Here is a 23,713-nt window from a genome sequence, read left to right on the forward strand (position 1 = left end):
GGAGTGAGCAAGTGGGGCTTGGTTCCCTCCTGAGGTTAAGCCCAGACAAAATGATAAAGACAACACAGGAATGATTTTTTTGTTTTATATTACTCAGCCAGATGCAAGGAGAACTTACTGAGCTGGGAAACTGTGTTTCTTTGGACCCAGGATCTTCTGTCCCACTGAATTTTAAATGACATTAGCTAGTGTATATCACAGATCAGTGTCTCTAAACAGGACCACTCAACCATCCTTTTAAATGTGACCTTCCTGCTTTAAACTATTCAGCTGCTTTCTAGAACCTCAAGATTATATGTCCACAATTTCCTCCAATGCTTTCTTTCACTTATGTAACACATTTATTGTACACTAAATAGTTTGAAAAACTGTTTTGCCAAGATTACCGTTTAAGAAGTAACAATAACAGGGCAGCAACAAAACTATTCAGGAGATAATGAAACTATTTATTTCAAATATCATACCCTCTCACTTTCACACAACAGATGCAGTTGCTACTGGGGAAAAAACTACAAAGAGGAAATTAATTTTCAGCAAACAGAAATAACAGAGGTAATTAATCTCACCTAACGTCAAACAACTCACTTAACATGTTTGGGTTGAGTGGAGCTCAGTGGAATTTCCAGAGCTGTGACTTATCTTTGAGGCCATGATTACACACTAAAAACATGATACTTTTCAATCCAACCACTTCCCTGATCCAGTTCACTGCAAAGCCTTACAAATACTAGTGCTGGCTCAATGGAGAGAGCAGAAATAAGCAGCTGGGAACAGCGCTGCATAGCCAAAATATAATTGCATGTGCAGCCTGAATTTCCTCTGCAGAATCCAGTGCCTGTGTGGAGAGGCTGGGTCTGCAAACCAGGCACTTGCTCTGCCTGAAGAAGCCAATGCCTCTTTGGTCTCCTGTGAGAGGTGAAAGCTGCTTTACAGATCAGACAGCACCTCTATTAGATTAAGGGGAATTACCATCTTTTGGCAGGGCCATGGAACTGTCATGCAGGCTGCTATGTGCACATCCCACAGATACTCACCTTCTAGCAGTAAAACTGCCACTGAAATCCAGTAAATGGAAGATACAGGCACTTACTCTGAGTTGATGCAACGTGCTCCAATAAATAAATAACAAAAATTAAATGAAAGTTCCAATGCTGGAAACTCAAGCTGAGAGTAGAATCTAGCTCAAAATAAAATTTCAGCTGCTTGTAAAGAATAAAACAACACCCTAGCATCAAGTGGCTTTCTGATGGAGAATTTTAAATTCAACAGGCCCCTCAAGATGCTGGTAACTTGGAACTCCATTCAGAACAATTTATATTTACAATGACTTCATATTAGACCAGAAAATAGATTTCACCATATTTCATCCACACCATTAGACTAGTCAGCCTGTATCAGACAGCTCAGCTTCAGACGTAATAAAAGACCACAGCTCCTGGGTATTGGCACAGTAAGATCTGAAGCCTATGTTTAAAGTAGCGCCTGCAATCCCTTTGAAAACACGAGCCAGATTTAGTTTCATCAGCAACGGGACAGGAAGGTTTTGCAACCTTTGCCTCCAGGCTCCAAAGACAAGACTTACAGGTCTATCACCTCAAGTTTACACCTATCTGCAATCATGCTTTCTTCACAGGAATGGATGTATCAAACATGGCATTACTCAAATTTGCATGAAGGCCCTCCTGATAAAAGGAAAATCCCATATTGTAAAGAGTGGAGATTGAGGTGTTGTTTGAACTGCCTTCAAGCTCTAATAGGTTCAAGTCTGCATAGAATGCCATGATTGAGATTTCATGGTTGTTGGGTTTGTTTTTTTCTCCTCTAAATGTGAGTTTTCATATCCAAAAAGTAAGTGCTTTGGGGGTTTCTGTAACTGGGAATAAGAAGACTTGACTTTTCTGTCTAGTGAATGCTGAACTGAAACTAAAGTTAGAAATAGCTCTATGTCAAAGTAAAGCTTTCAAAACTCTTTTAAATCTGTGTCTTGTCTGTGAATTCTTTAAAGAGCTGTCTACTCAGGACTTCAGTATAAGTCAACAGTAATATAAATTAACAAACTATATAATACTATACTTAGGCTTATTGAAAAACGTATAATGTTTTCCTTCAATTTAATATTTTCTTTAAGATGTGTTTTTGGAGGGGTCTTTGTTGCTTCGGGTTTTTTGTTTGTCTGTGGGGCTTTGGGGACTTTTTTTTTGTTGGTTGCTTTGCATATTTTGAGTTCCTAGCTTTTTGTATTTTTTTAAACTACATTATAATCCCATCTGAAATTCAGAAATTTAGAAACCCAAGTAAGCACTGCCAAAGACTCAAGTGAAAACCTTTGTGTTAAAAAAGTCTTTTGTCTTTCTTCAACTTGTTTAGTCCAGATACATAGAAGGCCTAAAAACATCTCAATTTGTAATGGTGTCTTGTTTCCATTTTTATAATCAAACTGACTACCAGCCTAATGTACAGAATCAATATACCACTGTTAACATGGCTTTTAAAAAATCAGCCTGTAAAGCAGCATGAGGGAAGATTATTCAGTTTATTACATTAGTTGTTAATGCACTTAAAGCAAATATTCATATTGGAGTTCAAAATATCCAGTATTTTTGAGGCATAACCACTGAAGAAAGTAGATTTTATTAACAAGAGATTCAAAAGGAAAATAAGAATTTCTTTTCTGCAAGAAACTAAGCCATGGCAACATCTTGGTAACCACTGTGTTATAGTCTGTGTTCTCTGCCATAAACTGCCTTTCAGATTCACTACAGTTCTAGCAATACTGCTCACAGCTCACAAGAGCATTTCTAATGAAAACCCCACTCCAGTGTTACATTTACAACTTTGCACTTGCAACAAACTCCCCCTTTTTCCTTTCTTCTCCCAAATGAATCCCCAGGTTTTGCTCTTCATCCAATCCATTTCAATGTCAGTATCGCTTCAAGTCGCTGCCATACTCCAGTCAAATTATTCCATGCTTGAGGATTCAAAAGATTACATGCGTTAATCACAACAGTTTGTGCTTCAAAGTTCTACAGATTCAAAAGCCTCTGTGACAAGACCTGGCAGGCCATGAAGCTGACAGAACATACTGACACACATGCTGGAGGGGTGTGTGCTGAACACTGACGTGGAGACCACAACTGCTGAGAAACTGAGATCTGGTGCATCATTTAAGAGGCTGCTCCCGCTGCATGTACATCAAAAGCTGGGGTTTGATTTATGATTGATATTTGAACCAAGGAGAGGTCATATTCAGACAAACACGACATACATGTATTTGCTATTTGATCCAAGAGCCAAGGTCACTTCACACAAATGTGTCATATGAGTATTTGCTTTATTATCCCACTGACAGTTATTTTACTTTCCTTGTGTGTCCCAAAAACTCCTTACCCATTTATTTGGTGTGTCCCAAAAACTCCTTGCCCATTTACTTGGAAGTTGCCAGGTTTTTCTAAGTTTTGCAATACTGTACAAACATCTGATGAGCTAATTACATAAGCCAAGATTTTGAACTGATTAACAGTTAGGGACACTTTAATTTCAGAGATCAGAGCTCAGATCGAGGCTAAAACTGGTTGCATGGTATGGTCAGAATTAAAGAGAATTAAGAAAAAGGAACAAACCAAAAATCCCACAAAAACTGCATCTTATGAACTGCAGGCATAGATTAGATGTCCTAAACCATTGTGAGGTGTTTTTTTTTCTAAAATTAATACATAAAAGTAAGTTTGAGTGGTGAAGTCAAAGTTGATTACAACGTGTATTTACAAACAGCCCACGCATTTGCCCCAACATGCTGCTCACTGGAACCAGATCCTTAAGACTAAATTGGAATGCTACAATTGTTTCCTTATACATGTGATTACTGAATCTCAGATTATGAAAAGCGCCTGCTTGACAATTTTCTAACTATACCCTGGTATTCTAGGGAGACCTCATTTGTTGAAGGATACAGATATCTGAGGGTAACAGGCAAACAGAAATTGCATTTTAGAGTGGTGGCTAAATTATTATCTCAAATATAATCAGTTCCTGAAGTAAATAAAATGTAAGCCCCCTTGCTAAGTCTCCTGCAGAGTACATTTTCACTACATATGGTAAAAATAAACATCATAAGGTAACAAATTAAAGACATCTGTGCAACTGAAATTGTCGATTAAAATTATAATCTAATACACATCTGCATACAGATGCAGTGCAAGGCAAAATTTTTGGCATATTGATGGTGCTGCTACATAAACCTCTCACTCAGAAGATTTACTTGCTCACATGCTAGATAAAAAAAAAGCAAAACCCACAAAAACATAACATTCCTCACTGTTTTGTCAAGGAAAACATAACTTTTACAAGCATAACTGTCTAGTATTTTTTCCTTACAAATGTGAAAATTTAGACATACTATATTTATAAAAAGAAAAAGCCAATTGCCACTAACTTAAAGTCAAACACTTGGATGAACTTTCTGAAACTGATAGTATTTCAACAATCTTTAGGGTTCATGTGTAAGTATAGATAACTTAAAATGTGTTCTTACAAAACAGGATATAGAAATCCCTTTTGTTATCTGCAGACCTTTATGTGTGATAGCAAGTGGTATATATTACTGATAATAACATATTCTTTAGTACATTATCATTATATACATATATATATCACATATATATTACAACATAACATATAGCAGTAACATACTCTTTAGAGATTAGAATCCTTGCTTAGGATCCGTGTTATAAATAAAAATATTTGTCTTTAGCTGAAATTTGTCATTAAAAGATAAGAAATAATTACCTAATCTTTTGGGTTTTGAGCATATTTAACCTTCCTGCATTATTTCAACCTTGCTTATTCTATAGAAAAGAACAAAGGATTGTTCCTATAACATAAATACTTCAACTGAATACAACCTCATTCAAGGCCACGTATTTGACATGTGCCAATTAATTTTGAGTTTATTGACTGGCAATGAAATTTTTGCAGCTGTGTATGATTTTGTGAGTTTAAATAGCACAATAAAAGCTTGGGAGCACTGAGGCAGTACCCAGATTTGAGAAGTACTTTTCACACATTAGTTTAGTATTGTTTAGTTTTGTTTTTATTAGTTTGTATTTAGTATTTAGTATGTTTAATATTGCCCCCTGCCCACATGGCACCCCCAAAGCACCACAAACACACTGTGGCTGCTTCAGCCTGAGCTTACTTGTCCTCCTGTGCTGGCTGGAAACTGACAGGCCAAACACAGACAATTGCTGAATTCATATTGCATCACTTCCTCAGAAGGGTCAATAATGTGTTTTCCTTTCTTCTTCCATGAAAATGACAGAATTTTAATGTGTTTGCATCCATTACTGCTCTAATTTGATAAGATTTTCAGGTTCAGAATTACTGGGCTGGGGGCACAGGACAGCAGACCAAACTGCATATATCTGACAGTTAACTAGACCAGTAGAGGTGAGAAAACAATCCTGAAAATTGCTCTCAGTTTTGGGGCAAAACTCTCTTCCAAGACTGATCTGGACATTTGCCTGCATTACCCCCTAATTCTTGCAGCCATCTTAATGGCAACATTCTTCCTGAATAAAGAGCTATTGTTTTGGAACAAGACCTTCAATCTAGAAGGAGAGGAAAAAAAGAAAATGAGAAATTAAAATTACTTAATGCAAAAATTTGAAAGGTGTGTTTAGCGTATTGATTTAAGACTGTGAAAAGTTTCATTTAAGTCTTACCTGCCATTTAATGACTAGACCTTGCAACCCCCCATTTTTAGTCAACTTAGACAGATACAACTTCTCCATCTGACAAACTCCCAAATTTTGCCACCCTGATCTCATTACACGTCCTGCTCAGAAAAATAGAAATAAAAAAGCTCACAACTTTGCATCTGCACCTTTTCCTACAAAAGCACTCCTGCTTAAGACCAGTACTCCTTTAAAAGAGACATGAAGTCTCTTAGTTTTCTCTTTTCATTTATAGTTTAAACTTCTAGTTCAGGCTCCTTATTGTTTTGGTTCAGGAGAGAAGTCCAGTTGCTTCAGTATCTGCTACTTCAATCTTTGCTTCCAAGATCAATAATAACAAAAAATATGTATCTTACTCAAGAATACTTCCTTTCTGTCACCAGCACACTCCTTATCACAAATCTCAGGTTACAGTCCTTTTCAATATTCTCTTAGCTGTCTTATCCCTCTCTTCTATCAGCCATATCAAGCCATCCCCAAATCACCTCCTTCACCCTCTTGGTCCTTCAGTCTCCTATCTCAGCTCCTCCAGCATCTGCACAGCTGCACCGGCTTCACCATCTGCAACTCCTCGCATGATTCACTACCAAACATAACAGACCATGATTATTCACTGTTTGAAAAGCTACAGTGGAATTTATATCTGTTTCTGGAAGAGATTCAAGAAGCCTGAATTTGCCTTCTTAGCAGAGAACACCACCACTGTGTATTTTCAGTCGTTTTATTTCACTGATAAACTTCATTCCCTTGTCCAGACATAATAACATGACTTATTTGATAAATTCAATTCAGCTTAACAGAAGGATTTATATCCTTTGAAAAATAATGACCCTCAGATAAAATATTACAGACTTAAACCCCTTCTGCTTGCAAGTGTCTTTTTGGAAACTGAGTAATTCCAAAGGGCCACCTTTTATACTCTTCTACCAGCACAAAATAATTCAATGTTCTCCTGTAACTAGTATCTGAAGTTGCGTAGTTTACTTATTCTTTATTGTGCTATAATTTTACTCATTCATTAGAAGTATTTTTACAGGCTCTTGTTGCTCAGCTATTACATTTAAGCAAACAAACAAATGAAACTTGCTAAAAATAAACTAACTTCAATTTAATGTCATGCCACAACTCAGAGTGGAATGTGAAACAAAATTCTTTCACTTTTTGTTGCTGGTTTTTTTGTTGGTTTTGATTGTTTTTTTAAGAAAAAGGCCTTCAGTTTTATTCTGACAATTCAAACATCCCTACCTTTAAGTTTTTCTTAGTGATAAATATTATCACACAAAACAAACTTTACACTGAATTAGCGTTACTGACAGGAGCCTTGGCAACAGGCATGAATGCAATTAATCTACATTTTTTGGCAAATGGACATCAAGTACTTGTACTTGCATGCTCCTGACGTGTCAGATAGAGGATATATTTGGGACACATGACTTGACAGCTCTAAATCAGGTCACTCACTACAGAATAGAGATCACAAGCCTCACACTCCTGCGTAATCAGAAAGTGGCAAACTATAACCAACTATTTTCCTGCCATGTTTTCCCTGCTCTTCCTCTATGACATGAAGGGTATCTGGTGTTCAGTTTAACAGCAATACCAGCACTGCTGTACCTCTGCCACCCCACTCCTGTTAACCAAGGAAGCAACTGAACTGCAGAAAGGTGGAGGAAGAACACGAATCCAGTGAAACACCCAGGAAAAGTAAACCTCTTAAAAAAGCCGTGTATGTACTTTCATATTCCAGTTTTACTTCACTTTGTAAGGCATTTCAGCTGGCTTGAATCAGACTTTGAAAGAGCAGTACACAGCACACAGTCCCTCTTTGGACGACAGCCGAGTTACTGGTTGCAAAATAAAGTTACCTGAAGAGTACCTACACAAGTCAGCTTAAGTACCATAACAGCTCCCTCGCATCAAAAGGATATCCCTTCAGTAGCGCCCTGGCACTGCCGGCCCCGCACCTTCCAGCCACGCTGCTCCCCGGTGCCTGCGCTGGCTCTGGCGCTCCGGATCCCGCTGGCCACCTCTGGCACGGTGAATGACCCGGGGCCAGAGCTGCTCCGGAGCCTCCCCGACACCGCTCTGGCCCGCAGCAGCCTGGCAGGCTCCCTGGAGAGCGCCCAGCCCAGGGCACTGCACGCTGCTCTACTTCCCTGCACTCCCGACACTCCGAGCCAGCTCCCGGGAACGGTCCCCGGCCAGTTTCATTCTCCAGTGTAGACACAGCCTCGGTGAAACAATTCCGCTCGCTGAATCGGTGGAAGCAAAACACAGTAAAACCACAGACAGCTACGGAGCTGAACAGACCCACTGAGGGGCAGCAAACAGGATGGATGGAAGCGTATAGATGGGAGAAGGAAAGAAGGAGCCTAGATCAGATCCAGCCATACCGTATAGCCACACTTCTTGCTGTAGCCCGTACTTGCAGGGCTGTCAGGAACCACCGACAGAGGACATCCCACTCGTTTTTGCATTTATGTATGCTCATTCATAACACATACACCCCCCGCCTCCTTGTCATGTAAAAGAAATAAAATTAATGATAGCTGCAAATGAAACAATTCTATGTTCTTAGAGGATAATCATTATTACATTTCCATGGGATTTATTACAGTATTTATAATCTTGAGAAAATACAACTCCTTGTGAATTTGGTTAGAATGACGGCAGCCAGTATGCTGAAAATCAGGTGCCCAGAACATACACTTATCTTGAAAATTTGACAGCTGTTTGAAAATAATGGCCTGTTTATGCACTGTTACATCTGTACATCTCCAGCACAGAATGACAGGCACAGCTGCTGCTTTGTTCAGAGGCAGGAACCCTGTGCTGCTTGTCTCTTACTTACCTAGGTACCAAAGCTTATCTCCTACTTACATAGGTACTAAAGCTGCTACCTGATTTGATCACACTGGTCTGCTTAACTGCACACAGCATGTCCCTTATCCTGAGGTGGGCAAAAATATATAAACTTCATTTGTTTTATATATATATATAAATATGCATATATTTATGCATATTTATGTATATGCAGCTATTTTGTAATCTTCCACTGAAAACTGCCAACAAGCCAACAATACTATGTCCTGTGGGCTGCTATTAATTGTATTTTAACATCAGAGTGTATGAATTAATTGACAGCTGCACTGGAGGATTCCTCCACCCTGTTGGACAGAAATGCCACCAGGCACTAATAAACAAGAGTTTCCAAAGCAGTCTCCTGACACAACACTCACCTTCTCCCTCCTCCTCCTCCCCTGCAGATCCAATTGGTTCCACATATTCCTGAGCCTTACTACTCCAGGGAACGTTTTCCATACATATTGAATAAAGATTGAATAAAGAGTTTGATATTGTTTAATGGGAGCCTGCCCCATGACTCCAGTGTCAGGTACTTTGTACCATTCTTCCTGAAGCAGTAGCACTAACAGCAGATTAGCAAACATCATCAGTAATTCAAGTTCTCACTTTCAAACAAGGTTTTGCAAATAAGACACGAGTTGTTCTCACCTTATGAACATTCATGTTCAGTGGTTTGTTCTGTGGTTTGTTATATCAATCATTTTCCATAAATAATTTTTAAGACAAAACAGGCATGTAGCACTTATTTGTGTAACAAAACAAAACAAAGAATGGCAATACAAACCTATATTCAGGTAATAGAGCTTACTCAGCATAACAGTGCTGGATGCATGGATATACACAACAAAACAGTAAGACCTGCCTCCAAACCTTAATGTAGAATATTTCAAATGATCAATTTTTATGATTTTTTTGCTGTTGTTAAATGCAAGTAATATTAAGCTATAGTGGTATTATTTTTCCATTCAAAATACATCAAACTCTAAAACAATGGTAAGTTCTCTCAGCTCCAGGATGTTATACATTCACAAATGAATAAGGATTTGCTCAACCAGCACACCAAATAGCAGCTCTGGTTTCCTTCTACGTACTTCTCAACAAAATGAAAACAAACTAATGAGATACAAAAATATGAAATATGAAAATGTTGGACTAACTCGCTTTCACATGTATTGCATCTGCCTGGAAAAAAATGCCAAAGTGCTGTACAACCTCAGTACAACTTCAGCTCACTGCTGAGTTCCTCAAGGCAGACACATTTTGGAACAAGTTTCTTTTACTGTTTGGAAGGATTTAGTGAACAATTTCTCAGCTTATAAATATTTTAAAAACCATGATAGTGTAGCAGCATTTTTAGAAAGGGACAGGTAATTTGCCAAATGCTTGCCAATCTCTCCTACTCTTAGGGTTTCCACAGGCATGAGACAACTTGAACTTAAAACAATAAATTTAGATGAATACAGCACCACAGAACAAACTATGCCTCTTTGGTAGTTTGCAAAGTATAAAAAATTTTAACACCATACACATTTTAAGACTTAGAAAAGACCCACAAAAACCAGTTGTGTAACAAATCAAGCCTCAGTCAGGATTGGAGTGCCAATGAGTTGTGGTTTATAATTTATATTAATCTATGCATGAGAAGTCCTTCACTAGACACAGAAATTACACTTCTTAGATATTTAAAGACACATGCAATGCACTTATAAATAAATATTGTTTCATAAGCAGAAACTATGAGAAGTGGTATGAGGAAGTGGAGTCAGATTTGGCAACATCTCAATGCCACATGCAATCTAGTCACACAAGAGTCTCCTCATATCACTTGGGTATCTTTAAAACATGTCAAATATCACACTCTGAGAGATTTGAGTTTTATTTTGAAGATAGTGATGATTAAGAGCCTAACCTTACCAGAATTTTTACTTCAGTGAAAAATTCAGTCTTCTATTTCATATAAAGTCATTCAATATTTAATTTAAAAGACCTGGTCCTTTGAAATGCTGAGCTTAAGATGAGCTTTGAAATGCTGAAATGCTTAAGAATTCAGAATTCTACTGACTAGCACCTAAGACAGCAGTAGATATCAGAACATAAGGAAGTTTTACTTTGTTCTCCTGATTGTACTACTGTTTTCTGTTTATCAATTATTTATTGGCATTACATGCTCAGATCTCTCTCCTTTAGTCATTTGACTATACATTAATCACTCTTTACAGAGATTCTATGCCAGTCTAAGTATGTACTCACCTCTTCATGCAGTATCTTGCAAGGCTGAAACAGAAGCTGTTTTTCAGAATCTCTTCCCCTTCCATTTCATGTGCAGATTGGTGATAACAAGCAGTTTTTCATCAATAAAAAGCTGCTGACATTCTTAAAAAATAAAAATAAAGAGTTAAAAAAAATTCCCGGGGCTTATAATACTGATTGTACATAGCTGTGATGTAATATTACTTAAGAAAAATATTTCTTTATGCTTCTTCCAGAAAAAAAGAAAAAAGCTTTCATTTCACTTGGGCTAAAATTATTTTTTAAACAACTGAGTTTTTTTAATATGTCCCTAGTTTTACAGCAGGACCACACTGACATCTAGCTAACTAGGGAATAAAACTGGTATATCCCAATATAATTCTGTTTTTTTTTCCTTCATACTAAAAGAATTCAAAACAACTCAACCAAGAATACTATCGTGACAGCCCTGTGTTATTTTAATTATCTGTTACAGAGTAAAATACTTTTACTCCTAAAGAGCATTCTCACAAATTTCCAAGTTTTTCTGTAGACACATTTAGAGTAGTTATGGTTTCCAAGGTACACACACAGCCCCATGAGATGTCTTTGCAATGGACCTTTATTTTGAGGATTTATATTCCAAAGACAGAGATTTTGTTGTTATATACTTTATAAGGCCTATATAAAAAAAGCACACATAGCTAAAAAAATACCAAACAAATTAAAGATTCATAGAGATTTGGAAAAAATGGATTAAAAATGTTTAAATTCCAAAATGATGTAAGAAAATATGCTTGCACATTTAATAAATAATAATTCAACTTCATTTCTTTTCCAAGACAAGTATGGTGTTCTCTTTTTTTCCCCCTTGCAAAAATATGACATGTGCAATAGAAGCAGAACTCAGAACCCAAGTCTCATTAGGAAAGCTGTAGAAAAGACAAGAATAGAGCTGTTTGCAATTTTGAAGTACAAGCTGCTTCTGATAAAAAAATAGTAAGAAAAGTTATGTTTCCTTGCCCATTTTGGAACAACAGTGAGCATTACAATCCATATTTTAAAATAAGATTAGTATCTTAGGCCATATATCCTACTCTCCTGTAGGACATTGTTGTCCCTTATATTTTTATAACACTCCACACATGAAATATTAACGGCGTAACAACGCAAGATCACAACTGAAGTGTAACCCTCTCTCCATGGTTTAAAATTCATGATACCCTTTATGAAGACTACAGTATTAACAGAAAATGAGTATACTACAGGACTACTGCAAAGCAAGTGACAAACCCACAAAGCGCTTCCAATATGTAGCTAAAACTCCCTATGCACCTGACTGTAGAGGATGACAGTCAATATAAGGCACCATCAGCTTGATAAGACTGTTTTTTTGGACCATGCTAAGAGTTCCTTCCAAACATGGGAAAAAAGAGCGAGCATATTGTCTGTGGAGTCCCACAAACCTCCGATAAGGTCTGCACACTCTCATCCTTCCAATACACTACATTGAAATCGCTTGAAATTCCCAAAGTTGGTACTCAAAGCTACTACAAGCCGAAGGCTGCTCAGTAGCTCATGCCAGCCAACAAAGGTTATGATACTGGTTTAGGTTTAGCAGACGTGTGACCACATCACATGAACCAAAACTGCCTCAGTTCCAGCACGAGACCAGGTGGCAGCCTCAATGCTAAGTCAATGATTCAGAATTTACAAAGGAAACACTTCTTACAGCTGATCTGTTTTGCTGCCTGCAAAACAAATCTTAAAAAGGTGAGCAGTGCCAGATGCCAATGAGAAAGTCTGTGCATGTTCTGTAATACAGGGAGTTTGACCACTATTTTCCTTCACAACAAAACTTATGCAATACCTTTATTAGTGCAGTAATACTAAGACACCCAATGCCAAAAGTGCCAAACATTATCATTCCAGATAATCCTGTGTGACGAATCCTGTGCTCATACTACTTCCATCAGAGTTTAGGAACAGCTCCCCATGTCATTGAGTGAGACTGGGCCAATCTTAATATGTATAAAAGGCAACACCTTTTCGCACTCCTTTCCATTGTTACTTCTGGAATAGTTTTTGAAAAGCAAGTATCCAGCCCCACAGGGACAACCAAGAACTCGGCAAACCACAAAAGCAAGCCCCGGAGGCGTTCCAAATGACCTGTTCCTCGCTCCCAGGACAGAGGACCCTCCTCTGACCAGCCGACCGGGGACAGCACAACCCGCCTGACTGAGCCAAGCCAACAGCGGGAACCTCCAAGCACATACTACTTTCTGCCTAGTGCCCGAGTTCATCCCAGGTTAAGGGCAATCCAGATGTTCCATTTAGAAGACGTGACAGTTGCCAACCAGCCCCTCGTGCAACAGGGGGCATCACCCCCTCCTCTGTTCCCACCTCCAGCCCCTGAAATCCCGCTCCTCGCGGTTTACCGGGCTTTACCTGCGCCCGCCCGCGCCGGGCCGGCTCTGCCCGTCCCGCAGCCTCTCGGCCCCGTTCCCGCAGCCGGGGGCGGGCGCCGCGCCGAGCGAGCAGCGGGAGCCGCTACAGCATCTCCCGGGCCGGCTACCTCCTCCTGCTGTCCGCCGCCACTCCGCCGAGGGCTTCACACCGCGGGGCCGGAGAGATAAGTAATAGCGAATAGCAAGGGAGGGGAGGAGAAGAAAGGACAGGTCATTAGCAAAGCCGCCGCCGCGTTAGCGAGGCGGGGGCGTCACCCAACCCCGGGCGGGCGCTCCCGCCTCCTGCCGGCGCCCCGGCCGGGACACGGGCACCACTCGGGCGGGGGGCGCCCCTAAGGCAGTACCGTGCATCGCTGCCGCGGGCTGCGCAGGGCCGGGCCCGACCGAGCCGAGCCGCGTCCCCGGTGCCGGCGGAGAAGGAGCGGGAGCGGGGCGAGAGCGGGGCGGGAGCGGCCGGTGACAGATTCCGGAAGTGAGGTCGGCACACACCTCCCGCCGCGGCCGCGAGCCATTGGCGGGCCGGGGGCAGCCCCGCTCCCCTCACTGCCTTCACAGCCCTCACACTCCTCATTGCCCTCACTCTCTTCACTGCCTTCCATCCCTCACTGCCTACATTGCCCTCACATCCCTCCACTGCCTTCAGATCCCCTCACTGCCCTCACATCTCTCGCTCCCCTCAGACCCCTCACAACCCCCTGGCCCCGGGTCCCTGCGTGCCCCGCATTTTCACCGGGACACGAGGCTGAGGGGGTCCAGCCTGAGATCCCGGGACATTCGGTCAGGGGGGCGGCCCGGCTGCCGCGGGCACGGTGAGCGCCGCCTGCCTGAGAGCCGTGGCTGTGCGTGTTTGCCTTAACGTTTGCATTCCATGCGGGGAAAAAAACCCCAACCAATCAAACAAACTAAAACAAAATTTAATCAGGAACCCTCACTTAATTTGTGAGCTGGGTAGTCAATGTCACAGTACCGGGATGATAAGACCCACTTAAGATGTTTTCAATGGGAAGTTAAATGAGGCCTAGAAATGCTCCGTTTTGGGGGGTTTAGTACATACTGCAGTGAGCACCACACTTAATTCCATATATTTCTCATTAATTTGGGTTTAGCACATGGCCCTGGACACCAGAGCTCTCAGTGCAGAAACAGCAAGCCCCCAAAGGCATGGCTCAGGAGCAGCCAGCAAAAGGCAATATTGACCATGGAAAACAGAAGCTAACTAAAAGCCTTATATTTATCTTAAGCCTTTTCACACTGTTTCAAATTGGTTCTGGTTGCACTTCGACTTCTCAACCACTAGACCTGCTCCAAGGTCTGTCTCAAGCTGGGCCAATACCCAATGCTGCAAGAATCAGTAGATTTAGCAGGTTAATTCCCAGTTTACACACCTACATATTTTCTCACAGGTGAGGTGACATGGGTGGAAGTGCTGCAGTACAATTTTCTAGAGTAAGATGTTGGAATGGATGCAGACTTTTGCCTGTGGAATATGCACGTTTTGAGGGATTCACCACTGTTGCTAGTGAGATGCATGCCAGGCTGACTCAGCTTTCTATCCACACCTCATCCTGTCCTGACTCATGCACAAGTGTTGTCCCAAAGGCAGTAAAATCACAAAATATTTATTGGAATTCAAAATGAGTTGTGGGTTGTTTCCTGTTTATGAGCTGTAGGCTCCTCAGCCCACACCAAACATAGAGCAACCTCCGTTTGCAGAAAGCATGGAGAAGAGCTCTCTTTACCCCTGTTCTGGAAGTGATTCTTCTGAAGAACTTGGAAACATTTTGTCCATGAAAATGACTGGTGTTGCAGAAAGTGGTAAAGAAGGACAATCTATTCCACACTTAGAATACCTGCACAGGAGACTGTACTAATTCCTTTTGTACTGAAAGAGCTTTTAAAGTGTAGATTACTGACTGTATTGTGTAAATTTGTATTACAAAGTTCAAATCTTAATCACATACTAAATATTATAAAAGTCCATTAGTTATTTAAATATGCAAGCTTTTAGAAATCAGAAATTAGATAATTTACTAGGTTTTTAGCTGGAATAACCTTCAATTAGTGCTATATTCTATTAATATGTAATAACCTTATTACAATTGCCTAACAGCTCGACAGTTGTGGAAGAAGCAGCCAGATTTGTGCAATTGTTGATTTTCCATCTTTCCAGTAGCCAGCTGGCTTTGTCAGAGGCCTGCACAGCCACGCACAGCCTTCCTATCACAAAACATTTTCATTTGCAAAAGAGAAATGCCTTTTCATTTATTTAAAGGCCAGATATGGAGTCTCTTATAACAATTCTGTGTGAGCAGATGAGCAGCTCCAAGCCAGCACAGACTCATTCAGAAGTCTGAGAGGACAGACCAAACCAGGAAAAATTGGCAGTGCCTTCGCCACCTCCTCCAGCTACGGGTAGAATGCAGGAAGTGGGCTGACCCTGCGCTCAAATATTTGCTGTGGTTTCTCTTGCTGATTTGATGATAGAGATTTTAACAGACAATGGGCCTTGTTTTTGCTGGATCATCGTGAAATACTCCCCCTACAAAGTCGATAGAGCCATAGAGCCTTCTCATTTGAGTATTTATTTGAAGTGGGAACTGCAGAGACCTGATATCGTAGCCAGGACTTTATCAGCTGAAATAGCATACATAGGGTTCTGTTTCTCTTTGAGTGCCTCTTGAAGCCTTACAGAACTAATGTACATATACTACTGGAATACAAATTAATCTATCATTCTTATTGAAAGAATAGTAGAGGCTGGACAATCACAAAGCAACAAGTTTTATGAGCAGAGGTCACTAGCAGAAGTCTAGAAAACTGTCAGAGTGTAATTTAAATCTTTTTCTGTATAACTATGTGCATGCTGGATCCTGCACCTTTGAGCTTGGTCAAAATACGCCAAAGCCAAAAGTCCCATGTGATAATGAACAAGAGAGGATTGAATCTGATTTATTTAATATACACAGTATGCAAATTAGTATTAAAAGAACAATTCTCTCTCAGTTAGATCAAACCCCTTAAGAAAACCCAAACAGCCAAGAAAACTAGCGAAGCACAGGAGACCAGTATCCACCCTGAGCTTTCCTTATGAAGCTCTCACTCGGCATAGCAGCCTGGGTACAGAAATATCTGTGCTGCTTTCCTTTGCTGTTGGTTTTAGGTCAGGCTGGATTTGAGGGCTGGTTGTTTTTAGATGCATGTCTCTCTCCTGGATTAGAGCAAAGCTCTAAGGCTAAATGTGATAAATGAAAACATTTATTTAAGTCACATGAGACTCATGTACCTCATTTTACTATGACAGGTTTTGCATGGAAGCAGGATGCAACTTACAGGTTTACACAAGCCTACTGTTCCAAAAAAACTATTTAGACACTTAATTTTTTAAAAAAAATCTTAGATGAGCTTATATTTTCCAACAAAATAAGCAATGAAGCTGTTACATTTAATTTCTGTTAGAGATGTTTACCATGCCACCCCATCTATATAAGGTAGGGCCTTGGTCATTCAGATAATTTCATGTTTGAAAGTTACTTTGCTCATTATTCTTCACTTACTGAAACAATTCATTACTTGTCAGAGCATCAAGATCAAACATTGCAGGTGTTCATACCTCTCTTCCTGTGTCAAAAAGACTTCAGAAGAGTTGTATGGAAAATCATGGTGCTTTAAACTTATTAACATTCTTAAGCCAAAATGTTTAGAATTCCTCTCATTACTCTTTATGCTGGTGCTGTCATTGTTGCTATGGGTTTTCACTACATGATTGCCATCCAGGTTGAGAACTAGTGAATTATTTTTTTTTAGTGTTTACCCCCTCATCATTATTACAGCCAGTGTGATTCATTTCTTCATTTAAATAAAAAAGTTCTTTAAAGAAAACTATTAGCAGTGAGAAAACACCTTTCATACAGTAAAACAAGATGTCCCAAGTCTTTATTCTGAGGGGGAGGCCATGCTGGAGCATTCTGCAGAATGGAGAGAAAGCAGAGGGAAAATTACTGACTTGAAAACACCTTATGGGAATAAGAAATTACTCTTAAAATTCAGCTGTGGCTATTCTTTCCCAAATTTTCCCTACCTTCTCCTCTAAATAATTTCTTTCCCCAGTGTAAGATCCCTTTTCTATACATTTATTTTTGTGCTAGACACTGCATTACCAGATTCAGCAGAATTTAGCAGGTTTATTTATGGGTTTTGTTTTTGGTCTCCGAGAACTGCTAAAAATCAGTTAAACTTAATATAATAAATGTATACATTTTTAGAAAACAAATCACTGCTTGGTATCTTGGTCTGGGGAGAAGTTTTGTTATTCTCTTACTGGAGTGGATTGCTCCTTCCTTTCTTTGATGAATGTGGTACTTGCCATGGTGTGACTGAGGGAACAAATTTCCACCTTTTTGGCAGATTTTTTTCCCCATTATCCTTGGAAATAAATGTACTCTTAATTTAATTGCTTAATGCATTTTAATTTATTGATCCCTGTATTTCCAGTCCTTTGAACTGAATACTCTTTGAATGTTTCCTGTTTACTTTTGTTTTGTTGGCTTAGTGAAGCCTTTGTTGCCACTTTTTCTCCAATCTCTGTTTCCCAGTTGGTGTTTTATCTGTGTCACTTGAGATTCTCTTCTTGGGTGATATACTTAAATTCTGTCCCTGTTGTCCCCCCCATAACTGTGATTCAAATCTTACTCATGAGTGACTATTGCAACATATCTTTTGGCCCTCATTCTCCCCTCTCTCCAGCTAAAGCTAACTTTCACTGTCGCCTCTCAAGTCTCTTTTCTGTTTACGTCAACTCTACTCCCTTTGACGTCTGCTTCCAATTCCCAGCTCCTCTTTCCTGTAATTTCTGGTGCACTCTCTACTGTCCTTTACCAATCCTGTAGGAAACCTGCCTCTTCCCTGCACAGCCTGTACATGAGCATGATACAGCACAAAAAAGAAGCAATGTCGAATGTTTGGTGTTTCTTAATACAATTATTAGCAATTTCTACTTTAAGTTTTCTTTAAAATGTGTCCTCCTATGCACCTCTGCAGTGTGCATTTATTCCCTTGCATGCCTCTATCAGCTTATGCTGTCAGTGGTCAATTCTCCCAGCATCAATGCTTATCTATCCTTGTCTAGCTTTAGTTGTAGCCTTAATGTAAGTTGCAGAAGTTTCTGGGTCTTCACTCATGCTTTATGTAGATTTCAAGAAGGAATTGCTGTGAAAATATCAGCTTGCCCTAAATAATTTTGCATCGTAAATAATTTGGTCCAAGTGCAGAAATTAAAACTGAAGTTGCAGCTTGTGTTCGCCTCCATACCCTGTACACCTCATGCACCAGTGGTGTAGAAGCACACCTCTTTAGCAAGGAGATGTAGTGTTTGTACAGGCTGTACTGCAGCCAGAGCAGCCAAGGGGATGCAGTGGTTGTACACACATTGTACTGACTTCCAGAGCACCCGAGGAGATGCAGTGCCAATCACGCCTGTGTGCTTGTTTTGGTGCAAAGTCCGGTGGCTCCTGGAGGGGAGCTCAAAGCTTAAGCCGATTTGGGTTTGTTTGGTTTTAGCTGAGGCTGTTAAAGGGAAAGTACAGGTTGCTGCTGTTCCCAAAGCTGGCAGCATGTGGCACACAGCAGGCTATTTGCCAGATGGTAGTGGTGCTGTGTATCCACACCAGTGCATTTTCCAGAGTTCATCTAATCACAGGTTTGCAGTTCTCCAGGATCTTTAATGCAGTTTATTTCCTTTGTACTGCTTGTACTTATCTCCCCCAGAGGAAGGACAAGTATTTCTATCATGCCATCAAGTAAAAATGTTGAGTTTGGGTGCTTTGGGTGTTTAAATGTGAGACTTAGTCAAAGCAATTAGCTGAGTAACCATTCAGCCTAAATTGTTTTCCTACCCTGTTTCCAGGCCGTGACTAACACCTGCTGTGATACACACCCAGCCTTTTCCAGCACTCACAAGTGATACACCAAGATGCCTTGGGATGAACAACACAGCTCATTTCGGGGCTCTCTGCTCAATCATTGCACATCTACAAGTCAGACTTCAAAACAAAAGCCCATATAATGGGGCTGATGCTTTGTAGGTACCAGTTTTTCCTTTAAAAGTTGACTGTGCACATTCTTGTTCAAGTGCTTCTCACTGCTCTTCACACTGATCAGCTTTGCTGTGTGAATAGGAGATGCTAGTAACTGAGTCCTAGATAGGGTTTGTTGTTTTTTTTTTTTAAAGCAAGACTGTACTTCTAAAATTGTTTAAAGTGTTTAACAAAACAATTTGTAAACCAGATATTAAAAAACATAGAAGAGGGAGGTCAGATGAGACTTGAAAACACATTGTCATAAGACAGATTAACAAGCTTGTTATTGGCTAGAGATTGGGGCTTACCCCAGGCCAGCAGCAGAAAGGCCACAGTTTTCTAATCCTGTGGCCTCAGAAACATCCCAACATCCAGTACCACCTTATTTGTCTTCATGCCATGCTGCACCACTCCTCAATCTTCCCAATTCCAACTCTTTGCAGGGCTATGCTCTGAACCAGATCAGAGAACCTGTTCCACTGAAAAATAATAGAAAATAGCAGCAGAAAATAAAAAAAAATAATTAATGATCTAATTCATGGCATGTGCCTCACATCTGTGAGGAACACTGGCTGAATTCCTGCCATCTGCAGTACCCTGGAAATCAGCCTGGCATCAAACCCTGGTCCAGCCTGACCAAGGACATGGAAAAGGTGACTGTGGCAGGGAGCCTGAGGGATAAGGAAATAGAGGGAAAGGCTTTTTTCAGTGGCTACAAGGAATCCTGGGAAAGGAGGTGATTTTCAACTGGATCATGAGGAGCAAAGCCAGAGGATATCTGTTGGAGTGCGGGCAAGTCCGAGTTGTTTGGACATAAGGAATGTAATCAGCAGCAGGAGCCTTAGTGGGGAAGGACGTCATTGCAGCAACACAAAAGCATCAACTGCTAACACTGTATTTATCCAAACCGTAAAGAACAATTTTAAATAAGAAGAGGTTTCAAAGCTGTGTTTAGCTGGAAGATCTGTGTGGGAGAGGGGTGGATACCTTTGGACTTCGTTAATAATTAAGTGGAGGAGTGTGTTAAAGCCTACGGAATGGACAGCATGGTAGTAAAAATACCATGACTCATTGAAGCTGGAGGTTAGCAAACAGTCACAAGTAAACAAAATTGCACATGACAAATCCTTGTGCAGCAAGACCCATCTCTCTTTAGTGAAACCGACCCTGAAATGCTCCATTTGCTTCTGAAAACCTCATGACCTTGTGTTAACGATTTGATGCTGAACCTGCAAGAAATAGAAATCGTGTTCAGAACTAGATGAAAATCCAGCATGTTTTCTCAGCTATACACTTGCAATATTCTGCATATTTTCAAGTTTTTTTCTCATAATAATCCCTGAGTTTATGTCTTTCCAGTTAAAAAAAACCAAAAAAGTGAAAACACTGTCTTTTCTTGTATCATTTTATTCACTCTAAATGCATCAAGAGCCAGATGAAAAATCTGGATATGTGGTATAAAAGAGGCAAGAACAAGAACTTCTCTAAGGACTAGCCTTTGAAGTCTGCTTTTCTATATACTAGTGTTATCATATGTTTAGTTTTTAGCTGAATTATTTCACAGGTCTTCCCCCATTAAAAAAAAATAAAATTGTTACTCTCTTTTGCATATCTTAATATAGTTCTCTTCCTTTCTCCCTTTTTACCTCCTGTTTGTGTCTTGAGCTACATTTGGCTCTAGAAACTGGCAGACAAAATCCATAAGGTTTGAATGTAGAGCAGCAAATACACCAAAGCTGGTCTTCTGCCAGCTCTCTGCTTTCAGGGTGCGCACAGACTGGTTGTCTGGCTTAGCTGGAGACCCCAAAAATTCCCAAGCCACTGGGAAGTGCTGACAACAGGACAGGCAGATCACTGTGATGGGCAGGCAGGTCATCAGATCACTGATGCCATTCCAGGATCCTCCAAGAACAAGAAGCATCATAAAAGGGTGGTTAATTAGACATATATAATAGAGTTTTGCACCCATTTTGAGTTGCTACCTGACAGCAGTTGCTCTGATTGCCTAATTCATCTGTGTGCAACTCTGCAAATATTTCTTAGAGAATACAAAATATTTGCTGTTTATCATGGGGTTCAGCATTACAAATGTTTGTTTGATGTCCAGGCTGGGATTTTCAAATGTTCCTGATATCTCAGTACCTCAAATTTATTTCTATTTTATCTGGAAAGAAAAAAGATCTTGTCAGTTTACCTGCCCTGTACATCTCATTCATGTTTACATTCTGGGAGTTTGCCTCTTGGAGCTGTGCAGAAGATAAAGTGCCCTGTCACTGTCCCACATGTCACCAGGTTTGTCACAGCACGCAGACACGCACAGAAAGCCTCGGATGCCCCACAAAGAGTGAGGTACCCATGGTACTGCAAACAGGGAAGACAAGACACTGTTATGTTATCACAGGGTAAGTGAGGTTAGACGAACAGAGGGTGTGAGTGTGCTGACATCACCTAATTACTCGGCAGTGCAATTACAAGAACTGTCTCTCCACTCAGATTTTACAGTTAGATTAGCTATTACCTATGACTGCTCCAGCACGAGCTTTAAGTAAATACAAACCCAAGCCACCTTTTTTTTTTTTTTTTTTTTTGACCCAGTAAAACTAATTACAACACAAAGTGAAAAAGTGTCCTTTTTTTTCTTATCAAGGGCTATGCCATAGGCTAGTGTTCAGACTGGAAACTGAGTCAGGAAGAAATCCTCACAGCCAGGTGTCACAGGTGTCACACAACTGCACTTCATGGTGTTCTGGCAGAAGAGGAATCTTTTGGGGTAATATCAGTGTAGCACTGCTGAAAATGGAAAACCACATTCCCTCCTCCTACCCCTTCTTTCAGGCACAGGCTCCACCATTTACCTTCTCCGGTATTTTACCTTCATAGCATTTTTCAGCCCACCCAAAAGACTGGCTAGTCTGTATGTCAGGGAGTCATGTTGCCTCAGCTGGGAGCCATGAAACACCAGAGCAGGCACAAGGGTGAGGACACTGGGAGTGGGTAGAAGGAAGAAAGACCTTCCCCCTTGTATTGTAAGGTGTTACATCAGTTCACTTGTTTGTTAAACCACACCTTGGAAGAAGGTGGTAAAGGCCATATCTACTTTCTTCAGATACTGAAAAACAGATCAAAGAGTGGTTGAAATCCCTGGTGGGTTGTTTGGTTTCCTATTGCACCAGTATTAGTTTTGTTCCTCTTTTTTCCCCCAAATCTTCAAACCTCTTGATTGGGTCAATGTCCCTCTTCACAAGCACACACCATCCTTGCTCATTCTTCTTGTATCAGTCCTTCAAGCCCTATTTCTTTTGCAAACTTTGTTTTTCCAATTGGCCAACTCTTCATTGACTACCTTTAACGTAATTATACTGAATTCTTGCTCCTGTTTACCTGACTATTCAGTTCTTTGGGGCTAAATCTTACCATTTCTTTCAGTTTTGTAAAGTGCTCTTTGCCTATACATAGCTAAAGATCCTAAGACATTTTAGCATCTTTCATTTGCTCTTAGAGAGCAAAAAAGACTAAAGTCAGTCATTACCCCAGTATCAATCCCATGAACTAGATGCAGAAAAATATTATTTATTACATTAATAAAGGTGAACTAGACATTAAAAAAATCAGAGTGGAATACTGGTATCAAAATGTTCTTAATCCAGGCCCAGTGAAAATCTGATTAAAAATAAAATACAATGCTGATTTTTTTTTTCTCCCTAAACTCTGTAACTCCTTGGAGGGCCCAAGAGGAACAACCAACCATTTTTTGTTATTTTTTCTGTCTCTAGCTCTTATGTTGGTTTTTCACTCCAGAAATAAAAACTTTACAGCTGGTTTGTATATTTCACTAATGATGCTTTGATTTAGAAATACAGCTAACAGATGTTAGATTAATCTGGTTAGATTTGAGCTACCTTTGAGACCTGGCTGCAGTGTTTGCTTCTGGAAGGAATGCACAATTTATTTGTACCCATGGTTCATGAAAGTCAGGCTGTCTTTGGATAAATGATGATTTCATGTTTTTCTCAGATATCCACTCATGTCCATAAATTTGACTGATGTGTATTGTGCTATTGGAGAATGCACTTTGAAGTCAGTTTTAGATTTGGTTGCTAATCTGGTGCCCCTGCTTTTCTCTCCTGTAAACAGTGATAAATAGTTTCCAGTGGGCCTGAATCCAGAAGGGCTCTTCACAAAATAGCTTCTAGGTAGAGTTACTTTTGAGCGAAGGGATAAACCTTACATTAAAATAAAAGGTTGAAAATACAAATATATGAAAATACCTAACACTTCCTGCAATATGTGAAAGATTTCTGAATTTGGATAGCTGATCTGGACACTGCTTTAGCCAGAACAGCAG

General features: G+C 40.2%; 1 protein-coding gene across 3 annotated transcripts in view; it reads right to left on the reverse strand.

The window, feature by feature from the left end:
* Positions 1–13,764, reverse strand: part of PPARA (peroxisome proliferator activated receptor alpha) — a 37,694-nt gene extending 23,930 nt beyond the window's left edge. The window contains exons 1-3 of one of the 3 annotated variants that reach the window (XM_058864669.1): positions 13,639–13,764; positions 13,275–13,435; positions 10,848–10,970 (exon numbers count right to left, since the gene is read on the reverse strand). The gene's annotated coding sequence lies outside the window, so the exon portion shown is untranslated. Of the gene's footprint in view, positions 1–7,696; positions 8,046–10,847; positions 10,971–13,274; positions 13,459–13,638 lie in introns of those variants that run through there. The other 2 variants (XM_058864672.1, XM_058864670.1) reach the window with 2 other exon arrangements.
* Between the last annotated feature and the right edge of the window lie 9,949 nt (positions 13,765–23,713).

Source organism: Poecile atricapillus, chromosome Z (genome assembly GCF_030490865.1).
Source record: "Poecile atricapillus isolate bPoeAtr1 chromosome Z, bPoeAtr1.hap1, whole genome shotgun sequence".
Taxonomy (NCBI): domain Eukaryota; kingdom Metazoa; phylum Chordata; class Aves; order Passeriformes; family Paridae; genus Poecile; species Poecile atricapillus.